Source organism: Carlito syrichta, unplaced genomic scaffold (genome assembly GCF_000164805.1).
Source record: "Carlito syrichta isolate Samal-C Ts95f unplaced genomic scaffold, Tarsius_syrichta-2.0.1 Scaffold305756, whole genome shotgun sequence".
NCBI classification, from domain to species: Eukaryota; Metazoa; Chordata; class Mammalia; order Primates; family Tarsiidae; genus Carlito; species Carlito syrichta.
The window spans coordinates 381,835-396,851 of NW_007249852.1; the positions used below are offsets into that span (position 1 = coordinate 381,835).

The window sequence follows — 15,017 nt, forward strand, 5'->3', positions numbered from 1 at the left end:
CGGTGGGAGCGCGGGGACCTTTCGCGAGCATCGGTGAGCGCCTGGAGCCGCGGCGACTGCGGGCTGCGGGCAGAGGGCGGCGGCGGCGCCTCGGAGCCGAACTGGGCAGGTGAGCAGGAGCCGCGCCGGCCGCCAGCTTCTCTGCACCTCAGCCGCGTCGTCTTCCCGGGCGGGCTGGCGCGGGGGTCCGGCGGTCCGGCTGCGGGGGCGCAGGGCTGCCCTCTGGGGAGATGCGCCGCGGTGGTCGCCGCGGTGGCCCCAGCGCCCCTCTGCGCCGCGGGTCCTGGCCCCGGCCCGGGAGGGACGCCCTGCCCTGTCCTGCCCCGCTCGGGAGCGGCGGGACCGGTGCCGCAGGTGGCAGCGGCAGGTGGCCGCCCCCTCCCCTCCGGGCCCGAGGGCTTGTCGCAGGAGCCTGGGACTGAGGGCCAGGGGACTCCTGACCACTGCGGCCCTGGGAGGCGCCCCCGGCCCTCGCCGTCGTGGGACAGGTTCGTGGGCATGCCCGGCCCAAGCTCCTGGGGCCCGGAGAGCCCCCCGCACCCTCCCCGGCGCTGTCCTGGGGGTGCTGTGTGGTGTCGGCGACCGAGAAGCCCTTGGCCATGCTCGGCGTCCCGACGAGCTCCAGCCCCCTTCCTGCCCTGGGGTGACCGGGGAAGGGCGCGGGCTGCACGTCTCCCGGTCCGCTTCGGGTGCCACGGCGCGGTGGACTTGCGGAGCCCAGGGGGACGCGCGGATGCTTGTGGGTGTCCCGGTGATGCGGAGTCTGTCGTGAGCGCGACAGTAACACCCTGCTTCCCCAGGTGTCTTTGAAATTACATTGGTTTTATGGGCTTAAAATTTTTTTTTCTTCAGCAAGTTTGACTCTGAATATCTTATTTATATTTTGTGGGAGCTCAGTTGCCAGCGCGTAAGTTTATGTAATAAGCAGTGTACGGTTAGAAAAATACATATATTACTGTGAAGGTGCTCGTCCTTGCCCTCTATCGGAAGAATTATGTTGGACTGGCTGACGTGCTTATCCATTAGTAACTGCGGTAGCTGGAGGCAAGAGATAAAGTGTTTTTGAGTAGAGGCACAACTCAAGCCTTCAGAACAATTTTTGGTTTCAGAAGATTTTGTTATCCGGGTTCAACAATGTGTTATTTCACCGTTCACGATGGGGGAGGAGGGAGGGGGCAAAAGGCTGTCAATCCTAATACTTTACAGAAAATAGCATTGCATGATTAATCCTCAAAGCAAGCAAGTTTAATTCAGTAGCCAAAACTAGATCTGAAGCTGAGCCACTATACTATAAACTCTGTATCCATTTTAATAGTTTTACAGTTGATTTGTTTGGCTGTTGCAAGTAGGTGGTCTTACTGTCTGTTAAGAAGCAACAGATGTACTTTTCTAATATTTGTGCTTCTTATTTCTTGTCTTCCATACATTACTCTCTCTACAGTGTTGACTGTTAAGGTTATTTGTCTTGGGCTTGGTAGTAGGAGAATGTCCCCACTGTTTCTTCACTAAGTATATTCTATCATATGAAGTAAATTTTCATTTATGCATAATTATTATACTAAAAATTTAAAAAACCAAGCCGTCGTGACTCATGCCTATAATCCCAGCACTTTGGGAGCCTGACATGGGAGGATTGCTTGAGCCTAGGAGGTTCCAGGCTGCAGTAAGCTGTGATTGTGCCACTGCACTCCAGCCTGGGTAAATTAAAAACAAAAATCCCAGGGACAGGTGTTGATTTTTTCCCCAAATGCTTTCGTACAGCAATGATATGACCATGTAGGTTTCCTTCTTAAAATGGTTAACATAAGTGATTATGTTGCTAAATTTTCTTTCTCTAAAATCCTGGGCTAATTTAAAATGCACTTTTGGGCTGTTTGATAAATTCAATGTTACATTTTATTTAGGGTTTTGGTAATTGAGATTGGTATATAATTTTCCCCTCCCCCATTTTTATCTGAGTTCATAAGTAGGGTTATGCTGTCCTCACTGATTAAATTGGGAAACTTTCCACTATTTTCTGTGCTCTGGAACAGAAGAATTATCTGTTCCTTGAAGTTTGGCGGAACTTGGCTACAGATTGCCTGGACTGCTGCTGATGTTTTTTTTAAGGAAGTAGAGATCAGTATTTAATTACCTTTCCATTTTTTTCCGTGATCACTTATTTTTCTAAGGTTTTCTATTTCTTCAAAGTCAATTTAATATTTTCTATTTTCCTAGAAAATCATTAACATTATTGAAATTTAGTATATGTTAGCATAGTGTTGTTTGTAATATTCTATTATGAGAAAATAAATGTTCTCTTTCTTTTTAATACAGTACTTTTTTGTACCTTTTTCCTTTTTTATTGGTCAGACTTGCTTAATGATTTGTTATTTTATTAATCCTTTCAAAGAACCAGCTTTTGGATTTATTGATTAATCCTATTGATTTCTATGTTTTCTATGTCATTAATTTCTGTTCTTTATCCTTCTACTTCATTTGAGCTTATTTGGTTCAAATTCTAGCCTTGTGAATTGAAAGCTTGGATTATTTATTGAATCAATCAGTCCTCTTCCTGTATGAGGCAAGAATTTCTAATTCTTTCATTCCATTTACTTCCCATTTGGCCTTACTCACATTTTTACTTTAACCCTTCAAGTTAGGTGTTATTATTGTTATTTTCTAGGTAAATATTTATTAGATTTATTTATCTACCTGTTAACCATTTTCTTCACTCTCCATTCCTTCTTGTATCACAGGTACTTTTCTTTGGAACATTTTCCTTTTCCCTTGAGTATATTCTTTAGAAATTATTTCAGTGATGATAAATTCTCTGTTTTTAAAATATCTGAAAATGCATTCATTTTGCTTACAGTTTTGAATTTTGACTTCACCATATTTCTCTTTTCCATTGATTTCACAATCCATTGATTTTTCAAAGCTTTTGTTGTTGTTTGGAGTCAAGTTATCACTCTGTCACTCAAGCTGAAGTGCTATGGTGCCATCATAGCTCACTGTAACCTCAAACTCCTGGGCTCAAGTGATCCTTCCACCTTAGCCTCCCCAGTAGCTATGACCACAGGTGTGTACCACCAGATGTGGGTAATTTTAATTTATTTTTTAGATATAGTCTTGCTATGTTGTCTAGTCTGGTCTTGAACTCCTAGCCTCAAGTAATTCTCCTGCTGTGTGAACCATGGCACCCAGCCCTGTTACACTTATGATTAGTTTATAGCTAGATTTTTTTATTACTTAATATTTGTTTTTAAATTAAAATTGTGGTAAAATACACATAAAGTTTACTCTCTTTTTAACATTTACAGTCTTGAGTAGTTCACTAGTGTTAAGTATATTCACATTGTTGTACAACCAATCTCCAAAACTTTTTCATCTCGTAATAGTGAAGCTATATACCCTTTACCCTCTCCTCCCAGCTCCTGACAACCACCATTCTACTTTCTGTCTCTATGAATTTGCCTATTTTAGGTACGTTATATGATACTTAATGTAGCACTTCATACAGTATTCGTCTTTTTGTGACTGGCTTATCTTATCTCATTTAGCATAATGTCCTGAAGATCCATCCATGTTGTAGCATGTTTCAGAATTTTCTTCTTTTTGGTCAGATGCAGTGGTTCACATCTGTAATCCCAGCACCTTGGGAGGCTGAGGCAGGAAGATCTCTTGAGTCCAGAAGTTTGAGACCAGCCTGGGCAACATACTGAGACCTTTATTTCTAAAAAAAAACAATAATTTAAAAATCAGCCAGGCATGGTGGCGTGTACCTGTAGTACCAGATACTAGGAAAGCTGAGGTAAGAAGACTGTTTGGGGCCAAGAGTTCAAGGCTACAGTGAGCTATGATCATGCCACTGTACTCTAGCCTGGGTGACAGAGTGAGAACTTGTCTCTAAATAAACAAACAAACAAAAAAGCAAGAGAGTTTTCTTCCTTTTTATTTCTAAATAATATCCCATTGTTTGTATATATACATTTTGCTTATCCATTCATCTGTCAATGGATATTGTCCATGTTAATGCTGCTGTCACCATGGATATACAAGTATGTCTTCAAGACTCTACTTTTAATTCTTTTGGGTATATACTCAGAAGTAGAATTACTGAATCATATGGTAATTCCATTTTTAGTTTTTTTGAGGACCCACCATACTGTTTTCTTCAGAGGCTACTCCATTTTACTTTATTTTTTGAGTTGGAGTCTCACTCTGTTGCCCAGATTGGAGTGCAGTGGCTGCTCCTGGCCATCGCAGCCTTGACCTGCCGGGCTCCGGCGATCCTTCCACCTCAGCCTTCCAAGTAGCTGGAACTACAGGCACGTGCTACCACGCCCGACTAATTTTTTTGATTTATTGTAGCGATGAGGTCTCACCAAGTTGCCCAGGCGGGTCTCGAACCCGCGGACTCAGGCAATCCACTCACCTCAGACTCCCAAGGTGCGGGATTACAGGCTGAGCCACCGAGCCCGGCTGGCTACTCCATTTTTGTTCCCACCAGCAATGCAATGCATGGGGGGGGGATCCCATTTCTCTACATCCTTGCCAACACTTATTTTTTTTTTGTTTTTTGTTTTTAAATAGTCATCCATATGGGTGTCAAATCTTTGTCTTTTCGCAGGTGGCTTTAACCCGTTTATACTTATTTTGATTACGATATCTTGAGGTTTATTCCTGCCATCTCATTCTATATTTTCTATTTCTCATGCGTATTTCCAGCCAACCTTCTTTCCTTCCCTACTTTTTGTTGGATTGACTACGTTTTTCTTGTTCCAGCTTATCCCTCTCAGGATATGGAAGCTACAGATATTATTCCTACTCTGCTTATGGTGTGTTCCCAGATATTTTTGGCAACGTCTTATGGAGGTATAACATAAATGTATAAAGATGCACAAAATATAACTGTATAGCTCAATAAATTTTGATACACTGAACACATGTAACTAGCACTCAGAACAAGAAACAACCTTTCCTGTACTCTGGAACCTGCCTTGTGCTATCATTCACCACTCAAGATAACCACAGTTCTGATTTCTAACACCACAGATCAGTGTTGCCGTTTTCTGTTGTTTTTTTTTTTTACATTTTATATCATTAGAATCATATAATATATAGTATTTTATATCTGGTTTCTTTCTACCCACATTATATTTGTGAGATTTGTCCATATTCTTGAACGTAGCTGTGATTCATTTGTTCTCATTGCTGTGTATATTCCATTTTGTACATATCTGCAGTGTAGATATACAGGCTACCTTGATTGGCATTTGGATTCTTTTATAGCTTTAGATTATTGTGAATAGTGAGGCTATGAACATTCTAGTACTGTACCTGTCTTTTGTTGAATAAATTTATGCATTTCTGTTGAATATATATGGAGCAGTGGAATTGCTTGGTCATAGAGTGTACGTATGCTCAGTTTAAGTAGATATTGCCAAACAATTTTCAACAGTGGTTGCATCAACTTATTTATTCCCAGCAATGTATATGATTGCTCAACATCCTTGCCAGTTCTTGGTAATTTCTGTCTTTTCCATCTTAGTCATTCTGGTGGACATTGTATTGTGGTTTTAATTTGGATTTTCCTGATGATAAATGGAATTGAGCTCCTTTGGTACCCTTAATTTTTCACACATATCTAAACATTTTTTCTCTTGTTTAAAGATAATCTGTTTATATGAACTCTCCATAAGTAAAGCAAAAAAAGAGCCTTAACATGATTTTAATTCTATCCTGTGTTAAGATTTTATGAAATTATGGGTTTTTATACATGACGTATAATTATTTAGAGAAACTGTACATTTTGTTGATTATTTGCTTGTTATTGATGCTTTTATCTCATTTGTTTTGCTTGAGTCAGTATTTGCATATTTTAAAATATCTTTTATTTTGCTTTTCCATGTGAATATTCTTGGTTGGGTATAGGATTATAGGTTTAAAACTTCTGAATTTTGAAGATAATGCTTCGTTATCTGCTGACATCTACTGTGGTTAATGAGAGGTCTGTGAAGTCTGATTGCTGTTTCTTTGTAGTTAACCTGTTTATCTTCTCTGAAGCTTTACCATTGTTTCTTTTTCCTTGGTGTTCTAAAATTTCACCACTCTTTGTCAGGGAGTGAATGCTTTTCATTTTTCCTACTCAATAGCTGATGGTCCCTTTCATTCTAAATACACATTCTTAATACACATTTCTTTGGCACTGAAGACATTCTGAGGGTTTCCTTGCCTCTATTCTCTTTATCTTCTGCTTATGGAATTACTTTAAAATGAAAATTTGAATTTCTTTTTTTTCAAGTTGGAATCTTACTCTGTCACCCAGGCTGGAGTGCAGTGGCATACTCACAGCCACTGCAGCCTTGACCTGCTGCTAAGGCGATACTTCTGCCTCAGCCTTCCAAGTAACTGGCACCACCACACCTGGCTAATTTTTTGATTCATTGTAAAGACAAGGTCTCATGAAGTTACCCAGGCTGGTCTCGAACCCTGGGCTCAGGCAATTCTCTCGCCTCCGCCTCCCAAAGTGCTGGGATTACATGTGTGAGCCACCATGCCCAGCCAAGAATTTGAGTTTCTTGATGTAGCTATCCTTCATGTTTTTTGAAATAAATATTTTTTCTTTTTTTTCATTTTAAAATTTATTTTAGAGTTGGGTCTCTCTTTGTTACCCAGCTGGAGTGCAGTGGCATAATCAGCTCACTGCAGTCTCAAACTTCTGGGCTCAAGCAATTTTCCCACCTTATCGTCCTGAGTAGCTGGGACTACCGGCATGCGCCACCATGCCCAGGTTGAATGTTATGTTTCTTTATCTTTATGAGCTGCATTCTGGGACATTCCTTGGCCTGATTTTTTTTTTTTGAGTTGGAATCTCACTCTATCGCCCAAACTGGCCACTCCCGGCCACTGCAGCCTCGACCTGCTGGGCTCCGGCGATCCTTCCCCCTCAGCCTTCCAAGAAGCTGGAACTACAGGTGCGCGCTACCACGTCCAGTTAATTTTTTTTGATTTATCATAGAGATGAGGTCTTGTCAAGTTGCCCAGGCGGGTCTCGAACCCGTGGGCTCAGGCAATCCCTCACTTCGGCCTCCCAAGCGCTGGGATTACAGGCTGAGCCAATGAGCCGGGCCTGGCCTGATTTTTCAATTCATGAATCTAGTGTTTAGTTTGTCCAGTCAACTCTTTAACCCATCTTATCAGTATTTAAAATGTTGAATATCGGGCCGGGTGTGGTGGCTCATGCCTGTAATCCCAGCACTTTGGGAGGCTGAGGTGAGAGGATTGCCTGAACCCACGGGTTCAAGACCAGCCTGGGCAACTTGGTGAGCCCTCATCTCTACAATAAATCAAAAAATTAGCCAGGCATGGTGGCGCTTGCCTGTAATTCCAGCTATTTGGAAGGCTGAGGCTGAAGGATCTCCTTAACCCGGCAGGTCAAGGCTGCAGTGGCCAGTAGTGTGCCAATGCCCTCCAGCCTGGGTGACAGAGCAAGACTCCAATTTAAAAAAAAAAGTTGATTATCACATTTTTAATTTTCAATGTCTCTACTTTCTAAAATTTAATATTTGAAATAGGTAAAATAATCAGTGTTCAAAAGCCATGTTGTATTAACAACGTATAAATTAAAGGTGTCCTCACCATCCCTGCTCCCTTGCCTACCACAAGCAGGTAACCATCATTATTAGTTTCTTTTGTATCCTTCCAAAGTTTTTTCATGTAAATACAAGCAACTATGAATCCAATTCTTCATTCCTTCTTTTTTGCATACATAGTGAACTTATTCTCTATCTGCCTTTTCCCCTGCTTTTTTTGTTTCACAGTGTATCTTAGAGATCTTCACTTATCAGTTAGCTGCTTGCTTTTCATAGACATAATGACCCCTCAAATCTTTCCAAGAATATCTAATAATTTCTTCTATGGGGTCTAGCAACTCTCTTTCCTAGAATACGTGTTCTGTTGATTTGTTGTTTCCATTTCATGCTGTTGAATGAACACTTGGTGACTCTATACTTAGTGTGCTCATCTTTGAGTAAAAGAATTCCGATTTCCCTGTCTGTCTTATTTGCCACAGCCTGTCTCTTGTGATTATTAAAGAGCTGTGATGTGCTGCTGAGTGGAGTGTGTATTCCAGGTGAGGAGGGTTTGTTCGATGCTCAGGCTATGTGGGGAAGGGTCCAAGAGTCTTAGCCATTCTGACTGCGGTTCTCTAGTTAGTTACCTTATCAGATACCGTCCCTGCCCTTCTTTCTGTCTGTTGATTTAGAGCTGGGATCCTGCTGCTGTTTACCACCACATGATAGCCTCCCCCTAAGCTTGTATTGGGCTGTGGTTTGCTCAGGTAATATGGTTCTGAGTACTTTTGCCTTCCAGAAATTTCTTAGACATTTTTGTTGGCCATTGGCACTGTTTCTTGATCTCTAAGTCTCTTATTGATTCGGTATTTTTGAAATAATATTTTTGCCATTCCACAGAATTTTAAGCCACTTGGAAGGCAGAAGTATGTGTTTAGTTCATCATCTTGGTCCAATCTCCGATACTGTTTTTCATCTTGAATTTATTTCTTTGTTGGGGTCCCCAAGACCACCCTCAGAGGGAGTACTCACAAGACTCAGCAAGTAGTTGTATTCATGGCTATAATTTATTACAGTGAAAGGATACAACACAAAGTCAACAAAGGGAAAAGGTGCCGGGGCCAAGTCCAGAGGAAACCACACATAAGCTTCCAAGAGCTATCTCCCGGTACAGTCGTGCAGGATGTGCTTAATTCCCCCCCAGCAAGGAGTCCACCAGGGAAACTCACTAGGGACTCAGTGCCAGGGTTTTTACTGGGGGCTGGTCACATAATCCCCCCCAACCCCCGCCCCCACCTAGCACATACCACATTCCAGACTCCCCAAAGGCAAGCAGGTGTTTGACTCAAACCACTGTGTTTGGACAAATCATTTAGGCACAGTGAGCCCTTCTTACTATTTAGGATGGGAACTCTCCTAAAATTGAAGCTCCCAGATGCCAGCCAAGGGTCAGCCTTGCTGTTTAAGTACTTTTTGAAGAATAGTAGCATGCTATGTTAACTCTTTTCTGCAAAAAATTCCCTCCTATTTTCCTCAGAAAAAGGTGAACACAGTACCTGGAAATGACTTCTTGCAGCCAGATTATCAAGTATTGTTTGACCTCCCTGAGGAGAAAGCAAGATTTGTGAGTATTAAGATGAAGTTGTGGGTAAAGAGCCACTTCCTGTCTTTGGAAGAAGCCAAAGTACGGCACATGCTGGACAGCCTCGAGGGCATATCAGTGGCAGAGCATGGAGGGACCATTCAACCATTTAAAATTATTTTTCCTGTTCATTGGTCTTTAGTCATTTCCAGATGATAGATGGCCCATCATCCAACACAGAAATCTGCAGCTTGGTTTGCTTTTTTCCCACAGAGTCATTCTGATTACCCCAAACTTTCTTTGTTCCCCAAACTGTCGTTGGCTTTGCTTATATGACCTTTCATCACTTCTCTTCCATGGTTGTATTAGATAGCTTTTGTTGCTTCACTGTGTGTCTATCTTGGTTTAATCTCTCATAAGACTGAGAATTTCTTGAGGACTGAACAGCAAGTCATACTTAGTTATATACCCTATGTCTCCCTGGCAGGATGACATGGTGCCTATTAGTGTCTCTGGAAAGAACAGCTAGAAGAAAGTAGGACGCCGTCTCTTCATTTTCTTTGCTGCTTAACGCATAGGTGATTTTTTTTCTTGTGCTGAGGATTGTGATATAAAGTTGTCTGAGTTCTGTCTGTAGCAGATGGTATAATTAAATGTTTTAGTTTGAAAAGCTTTTTGATTTCATTGAACCCAAGTGTAGGCTTAGATTGTCAGATCATCTTTTCTGTCTAACTCTGCGTGCTGTTTCTAGTTGTAGACCTGTTGATTCCCTTTCCCTATGTTTTTAGACCTCAGGTGTGAGAAACTGGATTAATGATAATCTCATTCTTGGCACTTTATCATCATTGGTCCATGCAAGACTCTCTCTTGTTTTGCTTGTTCATGCAATTGTTGGTTCATTTATTCATCCATTCCATTTTATCCCTGTACCTCACTCTCATTCTCCTATATTTGCTTTTGCGTGTGTATAGTTTTTTTTTTGAGTTGGAGTCTCACTCTGTCGCCCAGGTTGGAGTGCAGTGGCATGCTCACAACGATCGCGGCCTTGACTTGTTGGGCTCAGGCACTCCTTCTGCCTCAACCTTTCAAGTAGGTGGATCTACAGGCGTGTGTCACTATACCTGGATAATTTTTTAAAACTTTATTGTAGGAACAGGGTCACACCAAGTTGCCCAGGCTGGTCTTGAACTCCTGGGCTCAGGCAATCCTCTCACCTCAAATTGCTGGGATTACAGGCGTGAGCCACCACGCCAACTTTGTGTATGTATAGTTGACCCTTGAACACTGATAGGATTAGGGGCACCGACTCCCTGCACAGTCAAAAATCTGTGTGTAACTTTTGATTCCGCCCCCCCCAAACTTAACTATTAATAGCCTACTATTGACTGGGAGCCTCACTACTAACATAAACAGTCGATTAGTTCATATTTTGTTTGCTTTATGTATTATATACTGTATTCTTACAATAAAGTAAGACAGAGAAAAGACAGAGTTATTAAGAAAGTTATAAGGAAGAGAATGTATTTACTATTTATTAAGTGGAGGTGGATCACCATGAAGGTCTTCATCTTGTCTTCATGTTGAGTAGGATGAGAAGGAGAAGGAAGAGAAGGGGTTGGTTTTGCAGTCTTAGGAGTGGCAGAGGTGGGAGAAAATCTGCGTTTCAGTGGACTCACACAGTTTAAATCTGTGTTGTTCAAGAATCAATTGTATATGTTTTGTGTGCATATATCTTTCATTTACACAAATGGTGTCATGTTCCAGCCTTTATTCTATATCTTAGCAATGTTACTTACCACCATGTCTTAGTGTTGTCACTTACCACCCATCCCTGTTGCTTTGGGACCATCTGGTTTTTGTATCCACCACATTTTATGTATCTTTTCTCCTGGCGATGGACACCCAGATTTATTCCTATTCCCAGACACAACAAATAATGCTGAGTGAAACTCTCATACATGTCCTCTTATGGACTCGTGTGAGAATCTCGTTGGGATTTAGACCCAACCAGAATTGCCTGGTTGTAGCATGTGTCTATACTTAATATAACCAAGTAATGGCAGATTGCTTTCCAGAATGGCTGCAGCATCTTACATTCTGCCAGCAGTACATGAGGATTGTGAAGGTCCTGATCTTCACAAACACTTGTCCATTATTCAGTTTTTTGATTTTAGCAATCTCACTCTTTTTATTTGCATCTCTCTGATTACAACCAAATTTGAGAGTATTTTTCTTTCTTTATTTTATTTTTATTGTTCAGAGATGAGGTCTTGCTCTGTTGCCCAGGCTGGAGCACAGTGGCATGATCATAGCTCACTGTGGCCTCGAACTCCTGGGCTCAATGATCCTCTAGCCTCAGCCTCTTGAGTAGCTAAGACTATAGGCATGTGCCACGACATTCAGCTAATTTTTAATTTTTTAGTAGAGACAGGGTCTTGCTATTTGCCTAGGCTGGTCTTGAACTCCGTGCCTCAAGTGATTCTCCAATAGACCTCCTAAAGTGCTGAGATTTCAGGCGTGAGCCACTATGCTAGACTGAGAACATCTTTACTCATACTTGTTATCTTTTTAAGTTTCCTTTAATATAAATAGCCTGTTTGTGCCCTTTCCCCATGTTTCAATTGGAATTTCTGTCTAGACTGTTTTAGACATTAACCTCTTACTGATTTTTAGACAATGCAAATAATTTTCCCTATATATTATATATCTGTTTACTCTGTTGTTGGTATCTTTGTTGAATAGAAATCCTTAATTCTATTACCTCAACAACCAATCTACCCTTTTGACATGTTGATTGACAACATTTAATAATCAAGATATTTCACATAATAATCCAGAGTTTTAACCTCTCTTGAGAAAGTAAAAGATATTAAGATGCTGGCCAGAGATACTGAATGACCAGTTCCTGCGTTAGTTAGGATATGAGCTCCCCACATCCAGCTGTCCTCATTCATTCTTTTGACTCCCTTCCTGTCCCCTAGAGTCATTTGACCCTTTGACCAGCCCCTGCTGTATGCAAAACAGTTCTTTGAAAATAAACAAGCACAGTGATAACGTTCACAGAGATGTTGTGTGGGCAACATTATGAGGTGAATGGACTCAAAGGTTAGAACTCAGCAGTGGTTGCTGCATCTCATGACGCTATTGAATAGCATCAATAGAGGGATAGAAAACTGGCTGACTGATTTTGCACACCCTCTTTCAGTAGTAATGACTCATTCTTTTCAATTTTTTCTGGATTGTCTCTTATTTCTTATGTTGATGCACTAAAAAAAAAAAAAAAAAGTTCTGTGGCTTAGTGACATTGCATATGAGCAAAACTGCTAAACCAGGGACCTGAAAACTTTTTCCCTGGAGAGCCATTCAGTAAATATTTTAGGCTTTGTGTGACTGTATGCTCTCTTTTGCAACTACTCAACTCTGCTCTTGGAGTGTAAAAGCAGCCAGAGATAACATTTAAATGAATGTGTTCTGTTCATTGGGTCTGGATTTCGACTGTAGACCCATGCTCTAAGTTATAGTTTTGGACTTAATTTTTTCTTCTTTCTCTTGTTTCTAAGGTACAAGGTTATATAGAACATTTCGCTAATGAATACATAGTAAGTACCTACTAGGTACCAGGCGTTGAGATTATAGTGATGGACAAGACACAAATTCAGTCTATTAAATATAATGTCTGGTTGGGGAGACAGACGAGGGAGCTGGCAATTATCAAAGTAAACAGCAGGCCAGGACAGGAGTGAGCACAGAACTGGGCAGTGAGAATTGAGCAGAGCATGTCAGGTATGACTTTTTCTGGAAGAAGGTGATGTCTAAATGGAAGGGGAAGAAGAGTTAGGTGAGACAACCCAAGGATCTTTCTGTACATCATCTGCAAAGTATATGAGGTGAGAGTTTAGCTCAGAACAATCAGAAATTAAAGATCAGAGTTTTGTGGTGGTAGCAGGAATGACAGGAAAGATATTGAATGTAAAATCCACTCATGGAGTTGTGAATGTTTACATAATCAGAGTTTGATGATGATAACTGCTGTGCTATTAAAATGTGTCAGAAAACATGGAAACATCTCAGTTAACTTTATAAAGTTAAAATAATCCTGACAGAGAACAGTAGAAACCCACAAAAGTAAATTGTGGACTAAGTTTACATATGGTATGTATGCAAATATCCTAAATAAAATAGCAAAATAAGTTCAGCAGAATATTCAAAGAACAATAAACTTTGATCAAATAGATTTTATTCTAGGAATTCCAGAATGGTTTGATATTAGGACATATGTTTAACAAGGGGAAAGTTTAGTACGTTTCAGTTTTATTAGTTTAATAAAAAGGGAAAGCTATATAATCATCTTGAGAGATTCTGGAAAAGCATTTGATACAATTTGATTTTAAATCTTACCATTTCTTGAAAAGTTTTCATGCATTGTGCCTTCAGTTTGTGCAGTCTTCCCTGACTGGCTAGCCACATGACTTTTAAATTTCTCTGACAAATTCTTGATTGTTATTTCTGTAACGTTTTATTCGTCGTGTCCTTTGTGTATCCATTCTTATTTACTCTAAGTAGAATAAATTATTCTCTTCTCTCTAGTCCAATAACACTTCTTCTTGCATTTCAGTTGGATTTGCTGGTTTCTGTCAATACATAGTTGGTTTCCTTCTATAGGAGCTAGCACTGTGTTAGGCACTGGAGATACAAAGATAAATAAGACAATGCACAAATATTTGCCTCTTTATCCTCAGGTTCATTCCCTACCCTCCTGCTTTTTTCTGTCTTGGAGAGAGATAATTCTTACAAACTTCATTTTGAAGCTTCCTTGTCAAATGCCTATGGCCGGGTATGGCTAGTGGGAGGCAATGGTGTAGGAGATTGGTGGGAGAAAGGGAGAAGCCAGGCTATTTCTCCCCACCTCCCACCCCCTTTTCTGCTTTGCATAGTGTGGATGGTCCCAGCTCCCCATGAGAGCACTGGCCCATGGACTCTGGTAGTACCCCTCCCTCCATAGTTTCTTCAGCCTTACAAGTGGTAGAGGAATCCCGTTGTTGCTAATCTCTGGATTGATTCACCATCCCGATTGGCTTTTTAGTCCTTTCCAAAGCTTTGTAATTAGTTCTCATATTAATTTTTTTTTTTGAGTTGGAGTCTTACTCTATCGCCCAGACTGGAGTATAGTGGCAAGATCATGGCTCACTGTAGCCTTGACCTCTGGGCTCAGGCAATCCATCCACCTCAGCCTCCCTAGTAGCCTGAAACATAGACACATGCCACCATACTTGGCTAATTTTTTTATTTTTTGTAAAGATGAGATCTCACTATGTTGGCCAGGCTGGACTTAAACTCCTGGGCTCAAGCAATCCTCCTGCCTTGACCTTCCAAAGTACCTGGATTATAGGCGTGAGCCACCGCATCCATCTTAATTCCCATATTAAATTTCTTCTACTGAAATGCTTCTCTTGAATTCTGTTTTCCTGATTGGACTTGGCCTAATGTAGACAAAACCCTAGTTCTGTGTGTCACAATCTCACAGGAAAAACAGACATTAAATTAGACATTAAAATGACTAATTTTTGGCTATTCAGTGCTCTTTCTGCCCTTCTTTTGGAAGTGGAAGTATACTTCACTTTGGCCACAGGAATTGGCCATGACCCAGAATGAGTCCATCAAAATTTGGACACAGAGGGAGAGGATGGCCATCTACAAACCAAGGACAGAGACCTGGAACAGATCCTTCCCTCAGAACCCTGAGAAAGAACCAACTCTACTGACTTGATCTCAGACTTTTAGTCTCCAGAACTATGAGAAAATATATTTCTTTTTTGAGTGGATTTTCACTGTGTCACCTAGACTGGAGTGTGGTGGCACAGTCATGGCTAGAGCAACCT

The 15,017-nt window shown here is 41.1% G+C and overlaps 1 protein-coding gene across 1 annotated transcript in view; it reads left to right on the top strand.

The window, feature by feature from the left end:
• The first annotated feature begins 70 nt into the window (after positions 1–70).
• SPECC1 (sperm antigen with calponin homology and coiled-coil domains 1) overlaps positions 71–15,017 on the top strand; it is a 305,973-nt gene continuing 291,026 nt past the window's right edge. Inside the window, exon 1 of the mRNA XM_008062605.2 lies at positions 71–109. The gene's annotated coding sequence lies outside the window, so the exon portion shown is untranslated. The remainder of the gene's footprint in view (positions 110–15,017) is intronic.